We start from the raw sequence: 24,759 nt of genomic DNA, 5'->3' as shown, positions 1-24,759 counted from the left end.
GGGTCAATCGATGCTTATAGATTTGAACTGAGAAAAAGCTCATCCTTTTGTAAATTGATTTTTCTCCAGATCTCTCTGGGTTGATATGAACAGAAATCATTCCATTTCTGCTGACTGGAGTCCCAGTCTTCCTCTTGTGGTACCCCTGTACTGATTTCTGAGGTTCCTCTCTGTGTCCCTGTGAACCCGACAAGCATTGTTTCGTGCACTTCTTTAGAAGCCATTTAAGCTCAATCTCTGCTTCCTGGATATCCAGACTAAGGACCAGTCTCCATGATTGCCAAAATCCAGGTTCTCACAGCTTCCATTCTGAAAACATCCCCCTCCATTCTCACAGACCCTATCTTACTGGCCAGCCTCCCTCTGCAGATAAACTCGTGGAAATAAAAGTCTGGGACCCCAGCTTCCAACTGCAGCATACATACCCTATAAATCCATCCAACCCCTGAAGAAGGCCACCTGGAAGGAAGGTAAGGTGATGACAGATGTGGAGCTCATTGCTTTATAGTACCTCTCTCTTTTACCTCTCACATGACATCTCCCTTTTATCTGTCATCTGACCTGATGTGCTTGAGCCAACAGGGCTGATTCCTGGTATAAACAGGAGCATCCCAGAGCCTTCACTCTGCACATTGTAGACCTTCACTGCCCACTGCTCACCCATGTCCTGAGTCCAGCGCGTTAAACTCAGACCTCCCAAGCTTTTCTCTCTCTCGCACTGGTACAGCTAGCTCTAAGTTAGGCACACCTTTCCAGCCCTATGTCCCAACACAATCTCCACATCTTACCCAGAGTGGGGAGGTGGATGTAGGACTTGTCAGGATGTCAGGGTGTGGTGGAATGTCACCACACCCTGTACACAGCCCTAAGCTCTTTCAACCCCCAGAAGCAGAACTCTAGGGTCTGGCCAGAAATTGCTAACTCAGAGTCCCAGTTGCCTGCAGAGGTCTGGCCAAGAGCAGCTCAAGGATGCATTGTCCAGCTCCAGGCTCTGGTTGGCAGGGGCCAGCACTGGGTAAGAGGACCCAGAGGCCGGGCTGACTGGCAGCACAATGCTAGGCAAAACAAGTGTAAATAAACCTATTATTTTATTGAGCCTCATTATATATTTGATTTATTGTGTGCCAGGGAAGTACTGTATGAAAAAGTCAATTTGTTGGCTTTTATACTCTCATTAGGGTTTCCTTTTAAAGCATTCTAATTGGAGGTGCCATCTGTTCTCTTAAAAAGGCATCGCACATCACCAGTGTAAATAATTTTTCAGATACAAGGAGCATATCTGGAGCTGTGGAGGCCAGGCACAGCCCTGCCCCATGGCCTTGGGTCTCAGTTGGTTCTGCAGGTGGAGCAAGGCAGCCAGCTTGAGCCTGGCCAGCAGATAGAGGGTGGGGGGTTGGGGTGGGCAAGGCCCAGGTGCTTGTTCACTTCACAAGTGCATACCTCTGTCCAGGCAAACAAAGGATGGTGATGGCCCGATGAGGTGGTGGGAGGACCCAGGCAAAGGGGAGCTCTGTCCTCCTAAAATATATAGGACGGTGGGTGTCTACAGTGTTCAGGTCTGGAATGTGATGGGGGAAAGGGACACAGTGTGGGAAGCCTCCAAGAGCCTAGGCCTCAGGCATGGCCTGTTGCCACTGTCTTTTAATGAGTTGTATCAATAGTCATTTACTGACAATACTGGACATTTAACAAAAAAAAAATTTGTGATTTAAAATGTACTCTTTTACAAGGCTAAAAATATCTGTAGTTTGCTAAAAAATTTATGTTTTTATGACTCTTGCTAATCTCATGAAACAAGCTCCACATATATATTCATTGTATTTTTTATAGTGTTCAAAGTGTTAATTTATTCTAAATTAATCTAAACATTTAAAATGCATGACAACTTTCATAGCCCTGTGTGGGCATTTCTTTATTTTCTTTTTAATCTCCGGGGAGAACCTAGGATCTCCTTGACCGATGAGATGCCCTGGGAGCCCTAAGCCCAAGCACAGCGTCCAGCCCTATGCTTGACAAAGTTCATGGAGCAGGGGCTTGGATGCACCCCAAGGCTGTGTCAAAGGGCTGGGGTGGGCTTTTAGTGCAGTCAGAGAAGAGGGGCACAGGGAGCTGTGTGAATGAGTCTGTGATGGTGTTACTGCGGATGATCTTGGACACCCAGCTCCCCTCTTCCTTCTTCTCCATCCTCCTTGAGTCTCTGCCAGTCCTGGCACTCTGGAGCTGCCGCATCATACCTGGCCAGCTGCCCCCATGTCCTGCCATGGCCCCATGTGCTCATGTTCAGGAAGAAGCCTTGTTCTCAGCAGGGTTTGGAGGGAAGGAAGGGAGGACCGAGAAGACTGATCTAAGAGTTTAGGGTGCAACGCTGCAGCATGCCAGGGCTGCCCTCAGAGACAGAAGGACAACCTAAGCCATGGATGGGGTCAGGTGAGAGCTGAGGGATGGCTAGAGGCAGGTCACAGATCACAGATGACACCACCCCCACCCCAACCCCTGCTAACGGAACCCCTTGAAAGAAGCTAGGCTATATGGAGTGCTCAGTGGGGACCACCATTAATGAGGGGGAATTATCAGTAGGCCACTTAGAGAAGTGGGCAGGAGGAGAGGTCAAAGGGCATGTCCAGCCCCACCAGCCAGGAAGGGTTGCAGAGGCTCTAGGCTGGGGAGCTGAGACTGTGAATATCAAGGTTACTGACTTCAGCTGAGGAAATTGCTCACCTTTCTCCTCCTGCTTCCTCCTCCTGAGGCCCCCTGGGGAGTCTTGGCACCCCAAACTGCCCCAGTCTCCTTGAATAGGTCCTGGGAAGGCTGATTGAATCATCGATTTGCATATAGCATTGGGAAGGTGGGCTTGGCACGTCACAGACAGAAGTTTGAATCTTGTGTCTGTCTCTTACTGTTTCTGTGAATTGAACTAATTTCTTACCTTTCTTACGTTCTGTTGTTTTCTTCTCATGACCTCATATTAAGGCATGCTTCTCTGGGTTGTTATGAGGATTAAACAAAATCATATTATGGAGTCTTTGGCTCAGTGCCTGGTTCATAGTAAACTTTCAATCAGTGTTAGAACTTGCTTTGGTTACATCCCTGGAAAGTGTGAAGATTGCAGCAGATATGGAAGCTTCCAGCATGATTGGAGATCTAAAAATAAAAGTGATGTCCTCGGGGGGAGAACAGGTTTGATGCTAGCCCCGAGTGTCACAGCAGAATCTGTCGTGCAGCTCAGATCACAGTCACCGTTCACCTTGGCCTGGAGCTCTCGATGAAAACAAATGAGAAGGTGATGGCCACTGGGAGCGGCCAGGCCTGGGAGGAGGGAGCTGCAGACAGAGCATCTGAGGACTCCAGGCACAGCTCACCTCCAGGACTGAGAGATGCTGAGAAACTGGGCAGGAGCAGTGGCCAAGGATCTGGGCTCTCCGTTCTCAGGGAGCAGGGACTCCATGACTCCTCAGGGTCAGACTCACTTCTTTCGCAGGAGGGTCTCATGGCCCTGCAAGTGTGATGGGTGGGCCAGCAGGAGAGAGGCGGGAGCCAGGAATGCATGAGGAAGTATTCAGCACTGTGAGCACCAAAATGCATGTCTTCAGTTTTAAGTAATTTCTATTTATGGGGGAAGAAATGGAAAGGAGGAATTTATGAAGCAGGTGAAAATAGATAATTATGTCTTATAAAATTGCTGTCTGTGAAAAACTGTGGGAAAGGATTGGTGTAAAAATAATTGCCTTGTTACATTTCTGACCACAAAAACCCTTTTCCTCCATCACCCACATGGGAAAAACTTTGATGGATCACAGAGACAAGCTAGTGCTTGTCTTGTTTCTTTATTTCTTCTTCAGATGCACTGGGTTACCTCTGCAGTTTTGATCATAGAGGTGGAGTGTTAGAAGGGGCTCCAGAAGTTACTGTCCTATACCGCTGTCCCCTCTCATGGGAAGCATTTTGGCGGCCAGTACCTGTGGTCCCCCCGTGACCACCTCTGACTTTCCTCCTGACTCGGAGAGGCTGAGCAGCAAGGCAGGCACGTTGGGTGTGGATCCTAAGCTGTGTGGCCTGGGACATGTGACATCTTTTGTGAACTGGGGCTTCTTATTGGCCGAATTGGGCATGATGGAACTCAGATTAGGAGGTTATGGGAATTAATGACAGGATGTCATGGAAGCCCCAGGATGAGAGCTCACGCCTGTCTGCCTCCAGTGCCATGACCTCACACACATCAACAACTACCCTTTGGTAGCTCTTTGGAGCATGTTGGAGATGGCCATGTGGTGATGGAGATTTGCTGTTACTCTTGCTCTTGAATCTGCCTCCCACAGCAAAGCAAAAGAATCCATTCTTCCTTCTCTCATCTCTGCCTACTCCCATTTCTCTTTTTTAAGCTGCTTCACCCTTTGTTGGCAGCTGTTAACCTCTTTCATCCCAACTGTCCCAGGGCAGCAGAGTGGTCCCTATGACAGAGGGAACATAGTCCTTGGATGGACTGCCCAGGAGTGTGGCATTGCCCAAACTTGGTCTTTCCAGGCAGGATAAAGAAGAGGGGATCAGGACTCAGGGGATGGAAGGGGCCTTGAGATGACAGAGAAAGAAGGAACCCCTCTGCAGACAGGTCTGATAGTCTTCATGCCACTGTGAAAAGTCTGTAAGGACATCTGATCATAACCTTCTTCCACCAGTCCTGGGTCCTGCTGGCTTATGCTTGACAAGATGGCCAGTAATGGTTTCCTTTATAGCAGTGGTTTTTAGATGCAGTGCTTGGACGAGCAGCCTCAGTGTCACCAGGGAACTTGTTAGAAATACAAATTCTCAGCCCCTCTCTAGACCTCCTGAATGAGCTACTCTGGGGAGGGGGAGTGGGGGGAAGAGGAGGCAGAGATCTGAGTTTTAACAAGCCCTCCAGGTGATTCTGAAGCTCACTGAAGTTTGAGAACATTGCTTTAGAATTAGTCATGTTTCTCTGTCCTCTGCTCTATGACTCCTGGGGAAAAAGGCCATTGACTGAATTCCTGCCGAGTGGAATCAAAGCGCCTGCTCCTCCCCATCAATGTCTTGTGTAGCAGACTGGAGAGACGGGGGATTGGGAGGGTATGAATACATACCCGAGGAAGAAGAGAAGAGGAGTGGGTACGATGTCAGTGAGTGTCAGTGTTGAGTGTTTCAGGGGAGGATCTCACTAGTTCTCAGAACCACCCCAACCTGCTCTGGCTCGGTTTCCATTACATTCTCTGTCTTGGGTGGTGGGAGCAGTGACGGAGGAGAGAGAGAAGAGACGAGTGAGCACCACCTGGCTGGAGCAGGCTCAGGGAGGGTGGAGGGGGAAAGTGAAGCAGAAGCAAAGTGACTGGTGACTGGTGGGTACCGGTCCCTTGAGCTCAGATGGAGGATCAGGTGAGTAGAGTGATGGAGTCATGGGTCTCACCCCTCAGATGGTTCTTCTCACCACCTAGCAAGAAGGTCCAGAGGTAGACTCTGGGTGCCATCATTTCAGGGAGGGTCCCTTTAGTCCAATAGAGCAGGAAGCTTCCCCCAGGGCAACAGCACTCCACAGGGCACAGGAACCCAGTGTTATAAACTGGGGACTGCAAGGCACCCCACTCCAGTACTCTTGCCTGGAAAATCCCATGGACGGAGGAGCCTGGTGGGCTGCAGTCCATGCGGTCGCAAAAAGTCGGATACGTCTGAGCAACTTCACTTTCACTTTCCACTTTCATGCACTGGAGAAGGAAATGGCAACCCACTCCAGTGTTCTTGCCTGGAGAATCCCAGGGACGGGGGAGCCTGGTGGGCTGCAGTCTATGGGGTCGCACAGAGTCAGACACGACTGAAGCGACTTAGCAGCAGCAGCAACAGCTTGCTCACATGCCTACACATTGGGGGTGATTTTAAATACTTCCCCAAAGCCAACCTTTTCAAAAACACGTTCCTCTTCATCTAGGAGTTGCAACCTATTGAAAGAGGGCTACTTTACTCAAGGTTAGTTTCACTCGTTCATTACTGATCAGGGCTTTAGGAAAAGTTCCACCATGTGCCCGTTTCTATAAGTACTTGACTACTTGACTTTACCCTGGTATGTGATCCACACTGCTCATAAAAACGTATCATTTATGCTTTTGAAGTGGAGGTAATGTGTGTTTTCCTGGGGGTGAAATTCCAGCACGTTCACAGAGGAACAAGTGTCATGGGTAAGCTGTTTCTCTGAGCACCTGGATTCGGATGGCGTATACACCTGGATGTAGAATTGAGGGCATGTGGTAGGGAGCTGAAAGCTATTTATAGCTGTCACTGCTGTTTCAAGAAGGGTCAGCGTTGCCTGTGTACTTGGGCTTTCACTCTTCTATAGTCTACAATTTCTTTTCACAGTTGTTGGACCCAAGTGAATATAACCCTTAGGAGGCATCGTGTAGCTCGAAGTTTTAAGCTAATAGCTGGGCATAAGCGCTGACATTTCTGTTTCAGTTTTTCATCTTAAGAACATTTCATCTTAGGGGCATTTGGAGTCACAGATTATTAACACTTGGAGTGGCCTTCTAAGCCCTGCCTCTCAAACTCCTCCCCAGTGTCAGCCTCGTCTCTCCAACAACCCTGAGAAGTGGTCATTGCATTTTTAGCTTTCTGAATATTTGTGATGACAAACAGCTGATTTTTTTTGCAGGGTGGCTCTACTCCATTGCTAGGCAGCCATCACCTGTCACTGTAAGACAGAGCTTCTGCACCTTGGATCAGGCGCTTCCTTCCCTCCTCACCACTGGTCCATCACTGAGGAGCAGTGTCCTGCAGGGGGAACCTTTGGTTCCATTGCTTACGAACAATTTTCTCATCCTTCCTCAATCACCTGCTGTAGGCTAAACATCATCTACTCCCTGATGTGCATTATTTCCTGAGCCTTGGTGTCCTGGCTGCCTATTCTGAATCTCTCATATTTATCAATCCAACTCTTAAAATATGGCAGCCAGAATGAAACATATGACCCTCACCCCCTAGCAGGGTCCAAAGAAATCTGGTGGCTTTTCTGAGACTGGGATCCTGTTGATTGTTCACTTTGGTGCAGCCTCTCACACCATGGGCTCCAATCAGACTTCTTTACTTCTAAACATTCAAAGTTTTTTTTGTCTCTTTGGAAGATACTGCCCATCTGGGTCTTTTCTTTCCTGCACTTATATATGTAACTTCAGAGCTTTTGGCCTCATGGGTTTGGGCACCGTGCTCTTTCATGTATATACCATTTTGAAAACTGATTTCAACTGACAAGTATTAGCATAACTGGTTGAGAGTGTGGGCTTCGTGGTCTGTGTCCTAGGGCTGAGTTCAAGCTCTGCGCTGACATTTTCCAGCTGTGTAATGTGGGGCAAGTGACATAGCTCTCTGTCTCCATTTTCTCATTCATAAACTGGGTGTAGTGTTAGCATCTGCCTCACTGTGTTGTCAAGAGTATAAATGGAGTAATGTTTAGAACGCTATTTAGAACAGTGTTTGGCATACAGGATGCAGTCAATGAAAGTAAGCTATTTTGTTTTACTACTATTATCGGAGTAGTACACTCTACTTTTGTGCTATTTTCAAAGCAGCTTGAATCCAAGCACTGGAATTATCATTTAGCTAACATTTCTTCCTTTGGTACACAAGTATCTGTGTACTTTTTTCAGTTACTATCCTTGAAATCTAGGTACATTGTCTATATTCTTTTTCTCTAAAGGCTCATAAACTTTTAGACAAAGAAACAATGTCATTTGGCCTGACTTATACTTAGAGGCCCATGCTGGTTTTTGTCACTGTTTCCTTGAGGCTCACAAAGCGTTGATTTAACTATGAAGTTTCAGAAGTAGGAGGGGATTGAGGTAAAATTTATTCATTTAATCTACTCTCTTCTCTATTTTGAAAATCAGAACAAAGTTGTCTAATTCATGGCTGTAGGATTCACTGTTGTCCTGAATGCTCTTTGGTGGCCTTCAGGCAGTGGCTTTGATGTCTAATTTGCAGGCTTTGGTCCCAGGCGGGGCTGGCCTGGGATGGATTTTGGAATTGGATGGCAGCTATGGCTCAGGGTTCTTAAATCTTCCCTGCTCTAATTCTCCTCCTCAAAAGAGAAGACAGTCAGAGGCACGTGGCTGTATGTCGTCTCTATTCTGCCAGCATCTTACTTCATCCCCAGGAAAGAAGGTGCATGCTCTGAATATTCTATTCAGATCTGTTCAGGTGTAGGGCTTTCTCTGTCCACTGAACTGGAAGCTGTTGACATACTGATCTGGTTTTTTTAATCCCCTCTGTGGGCTTACATGGCAGGTGCCCAACAAAGCCAAGTGGTAAGAGCCCTGCTGTCGGGATCAGGCAGACAAGACTTCACTCTTGACTCGACCCCTCTGTTGCTGTGGTTACTTAACCTCTCTGAAACTCCATTTCTCTTCCATAAAATGAGGATATTGTTTATCATTGTGCTGAATTGTGATGTTGTATATACCTAACTCAGCATCAGACGTATGGTAAGGTCTCAAAAACTTGTCTTTGTTTTGGTTGTTATGAATAAAGTTTGAGTCACATCTGAATTGCACATTTCAAAATCAGAACAGAAAATGTGGGGCGGGGGTGGGGGTGGGGAATGGGCATTTTAGAGCAGTTCCTTCTGGAGAGTCATCCTAGGTTGGCAGGAATCTTATACCATCACCCCCATCTCGACCGCATCATGATGTGATCCCACATCCAGGTATTGCTGGTGCAGACCACCTTGGCCCCAGCCCCTCACAGGTGATTCCCCAGCTGTGACGAGGGGCGTGGTTCCCCTAGTCCCTCCTCCTTCCATCCGTGAAACCCAGAAACAGATCCTGGTCCAGTTCTGACACCAGAGGCCAAGCCTAGGTCCCCTAGAGGGCTTAGGTCTGGGACTCACTCCTAGACCGTCAGCCAGTTTCCTCTTTGCAATCAGCTTTCAATTTCACCACTGCCAATCAGTCCTGGTACCCATATGAGCCTTCTGCGCCTCTCTGGTACTGATCATTAAGGTTCCCTGGGGGCTGGACTCAGAACCCACCCTCAACCCCATTACACTGGGTGGGATTCCTGGCTCCACCCTCTTTTTCATTCTCTGACCTTCTAGCTGCCATATTAGAAACCTGGCACTAGCCAGCCCTTTCTCAAATCGTGACAGTGATCTTCTATATCCCCTGGCTGGTGAGTACATGTGAATGAAGAGAAGCAGTTAGAGCCAGGGACCCACAGATGTCACTGATGGCTTTGCTTGGGTGACAAAGACCAGGGGCTCCAGGTGTCTTTGACTCTCATAGAACGAAGCCACTCTCAATTAGTATAAGGGTATATTCTGAACACTGTCCAAGTGAGCAAAGATACCTGTGTAATTGGTGAAGTACACTGACTGGAATTGTACTAAGAGGTATTCCTGCCAGGAAGTTTTCTGGATTGTATGGGAAATTGAGTAAAGTAGAAAGAAATGAGTCTCGTAGTCAGTGTGGGCTTGTCCATACTCTTTAAATTATGTGTGGCGTAGGACCAGGACACTAGCATTTTGTAGTGATTTATTTTGAAACTCTGTGTTGGTCTTCTGTGAAAATTTCCATGCAATTGGCTGTAAAGTACACATTTGGAGCCAGATAATTGAGAACTCTTACGATAGGGGGTTGGCTGTGAGCTTAAAGTCTGGACTCCCCAGTGGGTAAATGATCATGGATGACTTTGCACAGAGAGATCAGGCTCAAGTCTTAAGTCAACTATGAGATCACCTCTGCCCAGCACAACCAAGGTACTCTGACTCTGAGACCGCATTAAGAAAAGTGAATTGTCTCAGGGGTTGATGGGTAGAGGGCCGAATACCACTTGGACACAAAGGTCGCTCTGTCCTTTCTTCCCTTCTCTGTAGAGAGAAGGTTGGAGCAATGGTGGTCATGATGTGTTGCTTCCCCCTAGCCCCTCATGGTTATGGGCTTAGACTTGCAAGAAGATGTCCAAGGTGGTTTTTGAGCAGATCCTCTGGGTTATCACTAATGTCTGCTTACCTTGCAAGTGTCAGTAAAGGATGCTCAACATTGCTGAGTGGGAAGGGGCCAGCATGGCACCTGTGTAGTGAGATTGATGCAGCTTGGTATAGGCTGACTCTGCTGCATCAGGCATGCCTAGAAGGTGGGTGGTTGGGGGAGGGAGGCAGTGGGAAGCCATGGTCACCACCAAGCCCTGCCAGTGTTCAGTGAGGAAAGTTAGAAAGCCACTCTCTTCCCCCCAAAATGATGCTATTTGCTGGCCAGCACAGAGGAACTTTCACATGAGGTGAAAAGTCACTCTTATTGTGAGCAAAGGGTAGGCTTTGTGGCCATGCCAGTGAAAGGGCTACAGGCAGCTCTGTTGAGGTCAGCCACATGCATGCCTGCATCCCAAGCATGGTGAAAGCTGTGCACCACCATGGCCTACAGCTAAGGCCCTTTCTGAGTGGACTCCAAGTACCATGTGGCTGGTACCCCTGGCCACAACCAACTGGATCAAGAGCATAAGAAAGTAACAGTAAGTCTAACATGATAGCTGGTGCTGATTAAGGTCCTGATGTGGATTTTCTCAGTTACCCTCACAGAATATAAAGTGGTACTACTGTTATTCCCAATGTATAGATGAGAGAACTGAGGTCCAACAGGCTAGTGCTGTAGCTCATACATTTGTTTGTGAGTGGCAGGGCCCAATTTCTGCCCAGACCTGACCAGGTAGGGTTCCTTACCCTCAGTGCTAGGCTTCAATCCTTAGGAAGGAGTTCCATTGCCTCTGAGATGGCCTGACATCAAACTAATGCTGCTACCCACTTGAGACAGTGAAGGATTGTGTGTCATTGGCCAAGTGACATTTTGTGAGTTCCACAGAAGTGGCTTGGAAATGACCTTCAGCAAGACTGGGGAAGAGAGGAGAATTGGCGGGTGGGGGAAGCAGAAGCTGATGGTGATGGGGGGGGGACAGTGGGGGAGGGAGAGAGGGTGGAGGCACAGCCACCTCTGCTGTGTTATATAGTCCCCCACTGGTGGTCAACACCGCATTTTACTAATATAAATAAAAATGAAAATGCTCAGACATACCTTGAGGGCACACAAGCCTGTATTTGTGGAGGAAAGTAACCTAGAAATAGAATTTCTGGGTTGCTGGGCACATGTACTCAGAAAGCCAATCAAAGTGCTGTCCCAGAGGACTAGGACCTGCCCAAGTGACACCCCCACCAGTGCTGTACCTCTTGCTTCTCCACCCACGGGCTCAACCGGATATTATCAAGACTCTGGCTTTTGCCAGTTTGAACACCTCCTAAAATTTTTGACAGTGTTTCCCTTAGTATAAATTGCTATGTCTTTTTCATACATTTATCGACCAGTTTATTCTGTTTCCTGGAAATTGATGGTTTTTGCCCTTCTTCTGCTTTTAAACATTGACTTCTAGATGCCTGTCAATGAAATGTGGCATCTTGCCCCCCAGCCCTCTTACGTGTGTGTGCTCAGTCACGTCCAGCTCTTTGTGACCCTATGGACCATAGCCTTCCAGGGTCCTCTGTCCGTGGGACTTTCTAGGCAACTGGAGCGGGTCGCCATTTCCTCCTCCATTTGATCTTCCTGACCCTGTGATTGAACCCATGTCTCCTGCATTTCCTTCACTGCAGGTGGGTTCTTTACCTCTTGAGCCACTTGGGATTGTGCAGCCCGCTACTTATTTTTAACTCTATTTATGGATACATTTTTGGCGTTTTTGAGATTTTTAATTTTTGAGCTTAAACTTGACCTTTCTTTATATCTGATTTGGGGGTTTTGAGTCTTGGCTTTTTGCCTGGGTTTTGTGTATGTCTTCCCCACTTTAAGATATAAAAACACTCTCATTTTATTTTAATTCTTTATATGGTGTTTATTTTTAGCTCCTTCCTTCATCTAAAAATTACTTTGTGTAACACGTGATATTGGTATTCTTATTTCTCTTATTAAAAATAGCATCCCATCATCTCCATCTGAATTATCCAAAATGTTAGTGAAATGCCTTTTTGGTTACAGACTAAGTGCCTGTCTGTACTCATCTTTATTCCTTACCATTACTTGTTTAGTCTTTTCTGGCACCAGTTCTAAGCTGTTCTAAAGATAGTAGCTTTGTCGTATATTTCAATAACTAGTAAAAGAAGTCTGTACATATTATTCATTATCAAAATGTCTTGCCAACTCTTAAACATTTTTATCTGCAAGATGAACTTTGAAATCAGCTTGGCACAACTCATTAATCAATCCTATTACGTTGGGACTGGAAAGCATCAAATATATGGGTTACTTTGGAGATGACTGTGATCATTATGATCTGCATCTCTTCATCCAAGAACATGTGTTCAAGTCTTCTTTTATGTCCTTAAGTAAAGTTTTATAGTTGTCTTCATACAAACATTACACAAGCCTTGTGAGATTTAATCGTATGAATTTGATGGGATTTGTGGCTATTGTGAATAGGTAATTCTTTTCATTATATTTTTCAAAGAGGTTATGATTACTGTTAGCAAAGGACTTCCTGGTGGTGGGACTAGTGAGCTTCCCATCACTGGAGGAATCAAACAGAAGTTGGCCAACCAGGTAGGGACAGCAGAGGGCATTCACCACCAGGGATACACTCTAACCTCCAGGATTCCTGCCCATGCCCAAAATGAGTGTGTCTATGACACGTCAGAATCAGGACTTGATTTTGGATGACCCATACCTTTCTGGGAGGTATACCTGCCTTTTGCAACTTTTCTTTTTGTTCCCTTGCCCTTGAATCATTGTCTTAGGATCCTGGGCCTTTGTGTACCCCCAGAAAGAGGCAACACAAGTCTCTTTTAGAACCACATAGGGCGGTGCTGGGAGATTCTTCTGTGTGCATGCTCAGTCACTCAGTCTTGTCAGATTCTTTGTGACCCCATGGGCTGTAGCCCATCAAGCTCCTCTGCCCATGGGGTTCTCCAGGGAGGAGTACTGGAGTGGGTTGCCATTTCCTCACACAGGGGATCTTCCTGACCCAGGGGTTGAACCTGCGTCTCCTGTGTCTCCTGCGTTGGCAGGTGGATTCTTTACCACTGTGCCATCTGGGAAGCCCCAGGGGAATGATAGCAAATCTGAAATTTGTTTTGAAAACTCTTCTTTATCTTCTGTTTTCCTAGAGAAAATAGATGAATAACCCATTACTATGTAACCCATAGTCTCTTCCCAGCTATTGTTTTGATGCCTTTCTGTTAACACAGTCTGTAAAAATGGTAGAGAATTATGACAACTAGAAAAATTCTGTCACACAGTGAAGGGGCTTTTGGTCATTTGGGAAGAACTGTGGAGATGCAAGACTCCTTCGTGGGCACCACCCTCTCTCTGGGGATGGTGAGGAGAGATGACTGTTAATCATGCAGTAGCCTTGAGACCTCATCCCAGCTACTGCCTCCCTCTCCAGCTCCCCACATGCAGCAGGGGCTTGTCCAGTCTGGCCCAGATGGATATAGTATTTTAAAAACTACCTTGGAAAATCCATGCCTTTCTCCCTTTAGTACCTAGTATTTGAGAGCTCACAGTAGGCTGTGTGCTAAAAGGAGTTTGAGGGAGCTGAGGTGCTTTACCTATAAGGCTTCCATTGTGTGTAACCCTCATCCTTGACAGGCCTTGGCCCAGTGGCTACCAACCATATCTTAAGACCCATAGCATCCACTTTCTTGTTCTAGATTTCTTTCCTGATCTCAGCTTCCACACTTGCACCAGCATGAGGGAAATTACCAAGCTTTGGGCTGAGTCAGGACATGCTAAATCAAATAAGTGGTTGGGGGTGGTTCAGGGTCTGAGTTGGTATCAATTAGAAATGATATTCCTAAACATGTTGCTCTGTGGGAGGCTCTGCCAAAGTAGGGTCTATCTTTCTGTTGTGCCAAAGACTGATGTATGTCCCAAAGTCTTTTGACTTCAAGAAGACTTTGGCTTAGACTGTTGCCTCTGGTGACAGCAAACACTTTGGAGCTTGCCTGTCAGGATCTGGCCTAGAGTATGGATCTTTCAGAAGGAAGATCTGTGGGGACCATATGGGGATACTTGAGTCAGAGATGCCATGAGCAGGGTCTAGGAGTGTCCAGCCTTCCCTAACCTGGGTAGGAGCCCTGTAGACAAGCTTTGTGGTTCAGTTGCTAAATCATGCCACCCCAGGAACTGCAGCATGCCAGGCTTCCCTGTATCAGTCCTTCCAGTGAATATTCAGGGTTGATTTCCTTTAGGATTGACTGATTTGATCTCCTTGCTATCCAAAGGACTCTCAAGAGTCTTCTCCAACACAATTCGAGAGCATCAATTCTTCAGTGCTCAGCCTTCTTAATGGTTCAACACTCACATCTGGAATAACTTTCACTACTGGAATAACCAAAGCCTTGACTATATGGGCCTTTGTCGGCAGAGTGATATCTCTGCTTTTTATACATTATCTAAACTTGTCATAGCTCTTCTTCCAAGGAGCAAGCATCTTTTACTTTCATGGCTGCAGTCACCATGCAGTGATTTTGGAGCCCAAGAAAATAAAATCTGTCACTGTTTCCATTCTTCCCCCATCAATTTTGCCATGGAGTGATGGGACCAGATGCCGTGATCTTAGCTTTTTGCATGTTTAGTTTTAAACCTGGTGAATCCCATAGAGGAAGTCTGTCTGGGGCCTCAGAAGTCATAGGCGGGAAGCTGTCTTCAGAGGGCCTTCATGTCAGATGTCCCAGACAGTGTCTTCTATTCGCTGCACAGGTGTGTACGTGGTCACTCTTTCTCTGCTGGAAGGTGGATGGATGGACAGGGATTTCTGGGCAACTACCAGAGAGTCTTTAGTGCATGCGGAGCACACTAAGATACACTGACGGCCTCAGCGTATATTCAGCTATTTGATTCCCTCGTCAGTGAGAAGAGAGCGAGGACCCTGCATGTCCCCTTGCAGCACAGTGTGTGGCCATCTCCAGGCCCAGGGAAGTGTGTGTCCACCAGCCTTGTCAGTCATTGGTTTGTGTGACTGCTGTGCAGGTACCTGCCTTCCCTGCACATTTTGAGCTCCTCAGGGTGGACACCAGGGAACTTTTCATACCATAATCTTATGTATGGGTCTTAGTATAACACAGAGTCTCAGGAACATGGATGGATCAGCCAAGAGTGAAAGATTAGGCTCAGAGTATGCAAGTGACCTGCCTAAAGTCACAAAGCTGGCACTCAGCCCAATTTTCCAGTGCATCTTCCACCATTTCAGAAAGCCCTGAGGCCTCATTTCAGGGCCAGAAAGGAGGTCTTGAAGATCAGGTCTTTAAGATGACATGACTCTATCTCTCCTTGATTGAAGTGTCCCCAGGAAATCTGCAGGGGACATCCTATCCAAGCTTTCCTCCCTCTGGCCTCACTTGGGGTCACAAATAGAAGATTCAGCCTCCTGTCCCCACAGGCAGTGACACAGATGGTCATAAGCCATTCCTGCTGGGATGTACTGCCTCAGGAAGGCAGCGGCCTCAGCCATCCTCCAAGGGCTTCTGCAGCCCTGGAGAAACCTAGATGCTCAGGCTTTAATTTAGGTCAGGGAGAGGGGGCTCTTTTCCCAGAAAGTGAACCCACCCCCTCTCTCCCACACAATTAGCTCCATCGAAGCAGGTGAAACAAGAAATACTTTCTGCAAACATTGGTGTTTGGAGAAATGTGTAACACTGGGTTCTTTAATGCTCCTGAAATCCCTCTCAGCAGGGTCCCTCCTTGTTTTGACTAGTCGTTTCTTCTTATTACTAACTGTTATGATTAGGGGAATTGCCTCAGTACAGGCCCAGTGTTTCCAAGACCCTAATGAGCAACACATGCAGACATGCTCAGCCCAGCCCTGGAACCACGGTTGCTCTGTTTCTACAGGGAAGCTATGAAGATGGTTCAGAAACAAGAGCTTCCTGCCTTCATGAGAGACCGACCCCCTACCCCCAGCACCTGGCTGTATTTGCATCACACCTGCACCTTGCACTCTTAGGCTCCTCCACCCTGGGGGGACGAGTTTTTAAGGATGAGCTTTGGGAATATCCAGGCTTGTATTCAAGTCTTGATTCCAGCACTCACCCACCACATAATTTAGGCAAGTTATTTAATATTTCTGAGCTACAGTTTCTGTATACATAAAATGGGGATAATAGTTCCCAACTCATGGAATGTTGGGAAAATGAGGCTTCATTAACTTATAAACCAAAATGCCTATGATAGTACTTTGCATGTAGGGTTTATTGTTGAAACGAAATTCACAACTCCATGAAGAACTCTATTAAAATGGAAACCAAGGCCATCTCTCTGATCTTTCAGATGATCCTTGTAGAAATCTTCTAGAGGAACTACCGAAATTAATCACTCACTCAGTGGTAAGAAACAAACACATGTAACCAAATCAAAGCCTTGTCCTTCTGATGTCCATGCAGATGGCACAGGTGTCTGTTCATAGGAAGGCATGTCCCTGGGGTCTAGTTTAAACTCTTTAAAAGCAATATAAAATTGCCCCTGGGGCAATTAGGAAAAGTAAAGCAACATGACTGCTCCAGGTTTCAATGTCCTCTCCTCCTTGCCTCAGGAAAGGCAGCCTACATTCTTAGGGGAGTAACCAGTATACCTGAGCTTGCAAAGAGACAAACCTGACTCAGCTTTCCAGTTCTGTGCCTCAAGCCCCCAGCACAACTGACTCCCTTTTAGGAAAAGCCACTTTAGGGCTTGAGATATTACCATCTTCACCTTGAGCGAAACAGTGTTCCAATTGTCTAGTCTTTGTCACTCATGAATTATAGCCAACAGTTGGTCTGCTTTTTCCAAAGATCCTAAGCCCCTCTTAGCTTCTTTATTGAATGAAGTGTGCTTCAGCAATCTGTCCACTTTTCTTCAGATTCCTGATAGCTTCCTCTTGGTCCCCTGATATGGCCTCAAATAGTCATATACCCATCCCACCTTCAAAGACAAGACCTTCCAACCCCTGCTGTCACAGACTCCTATTATGGTGTTATTGGTACCTGAGAGAGATCTTTAGAATCTGCCTACTGCCATCCAGGGAATCCCAGTGGAAGGAGTGAGAGCAAGCCGACTCCATGCCCCTCTCCAAGGTGCTGAACCAGCATGGTCCACTGCATCACAACGCTTTCCTCTAGCATACTGGTCATTCTTGTCTAGTCTTCCCCAGGAAATCTACACCTAGTGAAGGAATGGTGGAAGAGGAATTGGTGCCTTAGGAGGAAAAGAGAAGTTCAGCGAGAAAGACCGAGAGCTGAACTTAGGCTGAAGAGTGTCAAAGCTACACATGGCAGCCAGAGAGAATACAGAGGGCTTTTTGTTTTGACATTGTTTTCAAATAACAAGTTACCCAAAGAAGGAACCACAACTGAACATGAAGTTGACCTCATGTTTACTTGGTAACTCTGTTACCTTTCTGACAGTTGCAAACTTTCCCTTTTTTAGCTTATGTTACACTCTAGCCCATTCTTCTTTCAGCCCTATATTCTGTACTGAGGACAAAGGCATAACCACCAGCCTGACTTAGTTTCCTGCATATTTTGCTTTGATAGAAGACCTCTTTAGATCTCCACAGCCCCCAATTCCATGTCTGCTGCTTCACCTTGACTTCTGTTTCTCCATAAAATCTCAAAGACTTTTATTCTTCTCTAGGAAGCCTTCTAATCACTCAGATACAATTTCTTAAAGTAGGTATGTCACAGTGGGCCGTGAGTAGAGATGTCCTGATAGTACTATCGTTTTTGATAACCCATCTGGTCCTGCTCCTCACATGTCTTCCTGGCCCCTCACAACACACTTTTTTTTGGCCACCTCTGTCTATGATGTTATTTTCTGATCTCCCTTTCTATCCCTTCTTAACCCTCAACTTACATTAAAACATGCAGTTAGTTTTCCAAACTACAATCTTGACTCTTCTTAGCCATGAGAACACTACCTCTGCGTCCCAGAGTCTTGAGTATCCCATGTCCTTTCTGACTCATTCACAGACCCTATTTCAGCCCTTTCTCCTAAGAGAATATTGAGCAGAGGACACAGTTTGCTCTAGAAGTATAAAAGAGCGATTTCCCTGTCCATAGGAGGAAGGAGAACAAGCAAGACCAGATACTGTGCCAAAGTCAGACTGCCTTTTGGGAGGCCAGGAAGCAGATGTATAAATGCACACAGAGATTTTAAGCCCCAAAGACAAAAAGTGTGGAACTGTACTGGAGACGCAGCCCCATACACAAGACTAGGCCTCTGCCTTGGGGGTACTTGCAAGGGTTAGTTGGCCCAGAGGGTATAGATTAGAGCAAATAGCTTTCAAGGTGCCTCTCCCCAAGTACAGCTCCAATCTTGTGGTCAAGATGCCCAGACACCATCTCGAAAAATTCTGTCCTGCATTGATCTTACCATTCCTCAAACATCTGTCTGTAACTCTGTGTCTGGATCACTTGCTCTGATCCTTAGCTAAATGTGTCCACAATTCCCAGTACTCCATAGGTAAGGGATCTTGTCTAAGTAATAAACATATGGGTTCCCCAACATTATGGACTGTAACCTCTATACCTTTATGGCTTCCCGCACAGGTCTGGGCATCAGGGTCTCTGCTCAAGGAATAAGTGACTGAACTAGATTAGCCTTAGTTTGATGAGAGGGGTCAGGATTCCAGATCATCCAATAATGACAATACTAATAGCAGCTGACATTAACTGAGTTTTTCTGTGTACCAGCCACACAGCTAAACCCTTGGACTTATTATCTCATTAAATCTTCAAAACTACCATTTTTCAGATGAGAAAATTAAAGCTACCATTTTTCAGATGAGAAAATTAAAGCTTAGAAGTTCATGTTCCTAAGCTTTGCCAACAAGAGAATATTTTTTAAAATTTTGTTGCTGAAAACATTTAAGAGGTTTGTTGGTTGGTTTCAGAGATCCCTCAGAGTCTCTGAAAACACGCATATATGTTTAAGTACATGTTCATTTTTCTCAGGAAAAGCTTTGTTGCTTTCATCAGATTCTTCAAGGGGTCATTCACAAACAAGGGAGGACCTCATCTCTGGCAGAGGAGTCCAATTCCAGCCTGCACAAGGGGGCTTCCAGGAGTACATCGCCTTCCTGTGATTGTCATCTTCACCTGCTCTCCATGGTGAGGGATACAAGGACCCCAACCCTGGCAACAGCAATGCACAGTTAGCTGGACGTTGCCTGCTCTGTACTTTGGACCAGCCAGAAATTCACATCTAAATTCTGAAACTAGATGTTGGCTTTTTTAAGATTCCTGATAAAATTGGATTTTGAGGCTTACCTGTCTTAAGCATATTTCCCCTCTGATTACTCAAGAGTGCTCTTATTTCCAGCTTTATACAAATAAACTCACCTACTCTTTCCCACCCACTCTGTCTCTCAATTCTTTAAAAAAAAAATCATCTGGCCCAAAACACATCAAGAAGCAGGAGATTCCATCTGTGTGACAACACTTGGGGTAGCTCATGGCTCTAGAAGAATAAATTCTGCCTAACTTTCTGAATCCCCAGTGCCATCCATGCTTCATGTGGGCTGAGCTAACCTCTCAGGCACATCCTGGAAGACCCTGGAGACCCATCCCCACAGAATCTGCGTGTTCCTCCCACCCAGAGAATCACAGCTCAGCAGTTTTCCCATCCTTTAAAAGGACTGAGTTTTCCTAGCCCTTTTAGCAGGAAGCTTTCATCAGTAGTAACCGTGGCAACAGATCAGAGAGGCTTCAAAAAGCCTGTCTGTATGTAATTAAGAAAAACGAGGACGCGGACGAGAGAGCAGGGAGCTTAGACAAGGAGACCCTGGCTCTGAGCCCTGCCAGAGCACTTCCTGAGGGCTTCTGAGGACGGATAAAGCAAATTTTCTTCTCTCTCTGGTTCCCTCTCCACTCCCCCTTTTAAAGTTGTTTTTTTTTTGCTGGTCTCCGTTGGCCTCCTTCCTAAGGATGTTGTTGGGGACCTGATGCTAGACAAATCCTCTCTGCAGGGGGAGGACCCCAAACACGGAGCTACAGCCTAGATGAGTAGGAAGTGGCCCTCACACTTCCCTTAGGAAGATTTATTTGGAGGCCAACTCCGTTGTGGTCAGACTCTTTGTCCAGACACAGGAAGATCCAAGCTGCCTACTTGCAGAAATGCATCCTTGTCATCAGAACAATGCAGGACTTGGGAACCATCATTGTTTTAGGTGCCTAGACACTGAGCCTGGCTTGCCTGTCCTGCAAGGGACCTCATAGGAAAAGGGTCAGGAGCTAAGCATTGCAGGGAGGCAATCCGAGCCTAGGGGCAGCTTTATTTCCTGGCACTTATTGTTAGCTGGATTCATCTCCTTTATCTCTATGTCCTTTATCTCTTTATTTCTCTATTCTTTTCTGTCACTTCCCCTCCCCGTCCCCCCTCCCCCACCATGGAAACTCCATGGGAGCAGAAACTCATCTGGTTTGCTTTATCCTATCTCCCAAGTGCCCACAATACTGCAGGAGTATTTATTTAAAGAGTGAGTGAGTAAACAAATAAATAATGAATGGGTTCTAGTAGTTGTTTGTGGCCCAGACCTGGGCCACCTCCGCAAGGGTATGCTGTGAACCCAGGCACCATGCTGGCTTCTGAGACACGATAGGTGTTCAGGGTCTCCTGGCTGTCTGAGTCTGCTCTCCAGGGAGGGCCATTAAAGTCTGCTCCTGATCTTGGAAGGAAAGGATTCAGATTTATATAGCCCTGGACTCAGCAACCATGGCTCCCAGAGATCCCCGTTCATGGCCCACAGATGCATGTACCCTGGAGCGCAGCCACGGATGAGACGTGCTTGCTTCATATAAAGGCTGTTTTAAATAAACATGAAAAATTCATCATTCACGGAAACCCACTGCTTTTCTTCTTGAATGGGAAGCAAATGAACAGACATGGGAAAAGTATCAACCAGCGTGGGTCTACTCAGCTCCCAGGGACACAGATGGATCAGGGATGGTTCAGTTTCTCTTCTGCCACTTATGTTTAACCAAAACTTCTACCACTTGGGCTTCCCTTGTGGCTCAGCTGGTAAAGAATCTGCCTGCAATGCAGGAGACCCCGGTTCAATTCCTGGGTCAGGAAGATCCCCTGGAGAAGGGAAAGGCTACCCACTCCAGTATTCTGGCCTAGAGAATTCAAGGACTGTATAGTCCATGGGGTCGCAAAGAGTCAGACACGACTGAGCGACTTGCACTTCACTGTACCACTCAGGGGCCCAACAGGGTCCTCACTGCTCCTGCATCTTCTCTCAGCCCCACCGCAGGGCATCTGTCTCATGCTAGACAGGGGTGCACATGTGTGACCTACAGCTTTGCACACTGAGCAGAGGTCGAAAACTGGTAGAATGGGGCCTCCCGCAGGCAGAGTGGTGGACGTGGGAATCATGGAGACAAACCAGCTAACAGCCCCTGCTCACCAGGAGGCCATAGTGTGGTGAGGATGCAGAGGATGAGCCCATCGCAGTGTGATGGTGGATTCTGAGTTGTTGTTGTTCAGTTGCTAAATCATGTCTGACTCTTTGCAACCCCGTGGACTGCAGCATGCCAGGCTCCCCTGTACCTCACCATCTCCTGGAATTTGTCCAAGTTCACGTCCATTGCATTGGTGATGCCATCCAACCATCTCATCTTCTGCCTCCTCCTTCTCCTTTTGCCTTCAATCTTTCCCAGAATCAGGGTCTTTTCCAGTGAACTGGCTGTTCACATCAGGTGGCCAAAGTATTGGAGCTTCAGTTTCAGCATCAGTTCTTCCAATGAGCATTCCGGGTTGATTTCCTTTAGGATTCACTGGTTGGATCTCCTTGCAGTCCAAGGGACTCTCAAGAGTCTTCTCCAACACCACAGTTCAAAAGCATCAATTCTTCAACACTCAGCCTTCTTCATGGTCCAACTCTCACCTCCATACGATTCTGAGTTACACAGCCAGAAACGGGCTTATGGAAGCCAGAGGGGATGTGCATGACTGTGGGCATCAGGGAAGTCTCCTAGTGAAATGTGCTGGATCTGGAAGGGTGAGCAAGAGTTCCTCAAGTAGATAGAAGGAGAAGAATTCCAGACAAAGGAGAGAATGCAGTGCAGAGGCTTAGGGATGTGAGGCAAGTTCAGCATGCACAGGACATGGTGGGAACGTCCTGTTGGTCACAATATGACCAAGAGATGAAATCAAGAGCAGCAAGTCCATATGGGGACTTGAAGGACATGGAAAGGAGGGTAAACTTTTAAATGACTGGTGTTTGAGCAGAGAATGATATGATCCCATGTATATTTTGAAACTCACACCCTGGTGGATGAGAATAGATGGGAGAGATGGAAAGCGATGTTGAAGGATTGATTAGAGGCTTTGCTTTAGGGAAGGGAAATTGGTGGAGCCCATTTTTGTGAGGTGATAGAGATACAGAGGAAAGAAAAGATCCGAGGAGAGAAGATGCCGCTGACGAACTGTGTGTTGGGTCCCCATGTTCTGGCCAGTGACCACACAGTATGTTAGGAAGGTAAGGACCAAATTCTCTGGATTTGTCAAGTAGGGAACCCTCCACACCACCCAGGCCCTGTCCAAAAAAAAAAAAGGCAGGCATGACAGAGGACTGGGAGAGATACCAGACCACAGGTGGTTGAGCAGGGAGAGAGGATAGCTTGTCTGATGTGTGACTCCACTGTGGGGGTGCTTGGCTGGAGAGTGAAGAGAGGACATTCAACATACAGAAAGATATGCCAGGTGACAGTGTTTGGGTTTTAAATGGCAATGAATTATGCAAATTTAAGTGGAGAAAGTAGAGTCGGGGAGAGGATGAAGTTGAAGTTTAAGGACAAGAGGAGGTAACTGGAATGGGGGTTGGGGGGGGCGTCTCCAAAGGATGGGAGGGGTGAATGGTCACTTTCCCTGACAGTACTGTCTCTGCCCCTCCGCCCAAGGCTGCTTTCTGAGTGATAACCAGAGGATGCCACAGGATGCAGCAAGATAATATGGTTAAAGGATTTACCGCATGCCTGGCGTGAAACAAGTGCTTGGTGAATGTAATTTTTATGACTATGAGAAACAGTGGCCTGTGGCTGAGGCTCGGCTGTCTGCTGTGACAATGAGTCAGACAGCGATGGCATTCACCATGGGGAGCTTGTGGCCTGAGTCTCATCCGTCCGAGCAAACAGACATGTCTAAGACAGGCACTGGCCAATATGGACGTTAATGATGAATGTGGTGTGAGACAAGGCTGGCCATGCCCAATAGAAGTCCACCTAGGGCGATCCCCAATGCCTGCCCAGTACTAGCTGTGCACTGATTCCAAAAGAGATGGGTGTTTATCCCTGGTCAGATGGGTGGGGAATTCCTGAATGCTATTTACAAGACCTCAGTAGAAATGCTTCGTGAATCCCGCCCTGTCACAAGCATGCATGAGAACTATGCTTTAGCTCAGGTCTAATGGGCTTTATATAGTACAGTACTGATTTTCTTTCATGTTTTAATAGAACCCGATTTAATATTTGCTTTCTGCTCTCTCTGCTTGCTGTTGACTGATTCAACACAGAATCCTTCCCTGGTGCCCCCCGACCTTGTTGTTATTCCCTCATTCTGTGTGTTGGCATTTGATTCCTGTCTCCAGCATGAACCGCTTTACACATGTCTCCGTTCAGCTGGCGACAGTCACGTGCGTGAATTCTTAATGCATTACTATCCAGATCAGTGGCTCCCGCAGGCCTGCCATTCAGAAGAGAGGCTTCCAGGCAGAGTCTGTTTCCATCAGGTGGATACTGAGGATAAACAGAACCCATCCTGGGAACCAGAGGCTGTGATCCATTCTATTCTTGGGCAGGAGATTCTCCAACTGGATCTCAAAATGCTCAGGACTACAGCCATGAATTTAGCAGCAGTCTGCCCTCCTACTGGGGACCAAGCTCTCTAGAGTTTTGCAACAAGGCATCTCAGTCTTTGTAGGTCTGTGAACAGCCACCATGGACGGAACTGTCTGGAGGAAAGAGGCTGCCCTCCTTGAGTCCCAGTGAGCCTGACTGGTTTGTAGGAGAGATGGTCTGTTCAGATCTCTTGTTTTCCATGAATAGATCTGACCACCAATGTTTGGAGTGCCATATCAGCTTAAGACCAGCTCTGGTAGCTAGCAGAGTGTCTGGGACAAACCCCTATGCTCTTCTTGTATCAGGGGGTAAGAAATAGTGGCTGTGTGAATCTCCTACCCAACATGTCTTCGTGCACCAAAGCTTGTACAATGTGAATATTCATTTCTCCAGGTGTTCTGGAAGCCCATCCTGGAGAGAAACAGGCCATGCACATACCACATAGATCCCAGGTTGTGTGAGACTGTATGCAAGATGCCTGAATATGTTGAGTCCTAGGAGAGGTCACTGGAGAAGGCAATGGCAAGCCACTCCAGTACTCTTGCCTAGAAAATCCCATGGATGGAGGAGCCTGGTAGGCTGCAGTCCGTGGGGTCGCTAAGGGTCGGACACGACTGAGCGACTTTACTTTCACTTTTCGCTTTCACACATTGGAGAAGGAAATGGCAACCCACTCCAGTGTTCTTGCCTGGAGAATCCCAGGGACAGGGCAGCCTGGTGGGCTTCTGTCTATGGGGTCACACAGAGTCGGGCACGACTGAAGTGACTTAGCAGCAGCAGCAGGAAAGGTCACTCCTGTCCTCCAACCCTTGAGTTCTCCACAAGTTAAGAAGAGACATGGAATCCAATAAGAGTCCAATATACATACATGTCATTGATGCCTGGAGGATGCAGCTTAGTCCTGAGAACGAAAGGGCTTGTAT

General features: G+C 46.9%; 1 protein-coding gene across 1 annotated transcript in view; it reads left to right on the top strand.

Annotated features, from left to right (window-relative positions):
* Nucleotides 1-24,759, top strand: part of EPHB1 (EPH receptor B1) — a 471,805-nt gene that overhangs the window by 316,602 nt on the left and 130,444 nt on the right. The window lies entirely within an intron of this gene.

This window comes from Moschus berezovskii, chromosome 1 (assembly GCF_049115385.1).
Source record: "Moschus berezovskii isolate FMDL1 chromosome 1, NW_MosBer_1.0, whole genome shotgun sequence".
NCBI classification, from domain to species: domain Eukaryota; kingdom Metazoa; phylum Chordata; class Mammalia; order Artiodactyla; family Moschidae; genus Moschus; species Moschus berezovskii.
The sequence above is the reverse complement of the archived record's forward strand: the minus strand, read 5'-3'. Positions and strand labels throughout refer to the sequence as shown.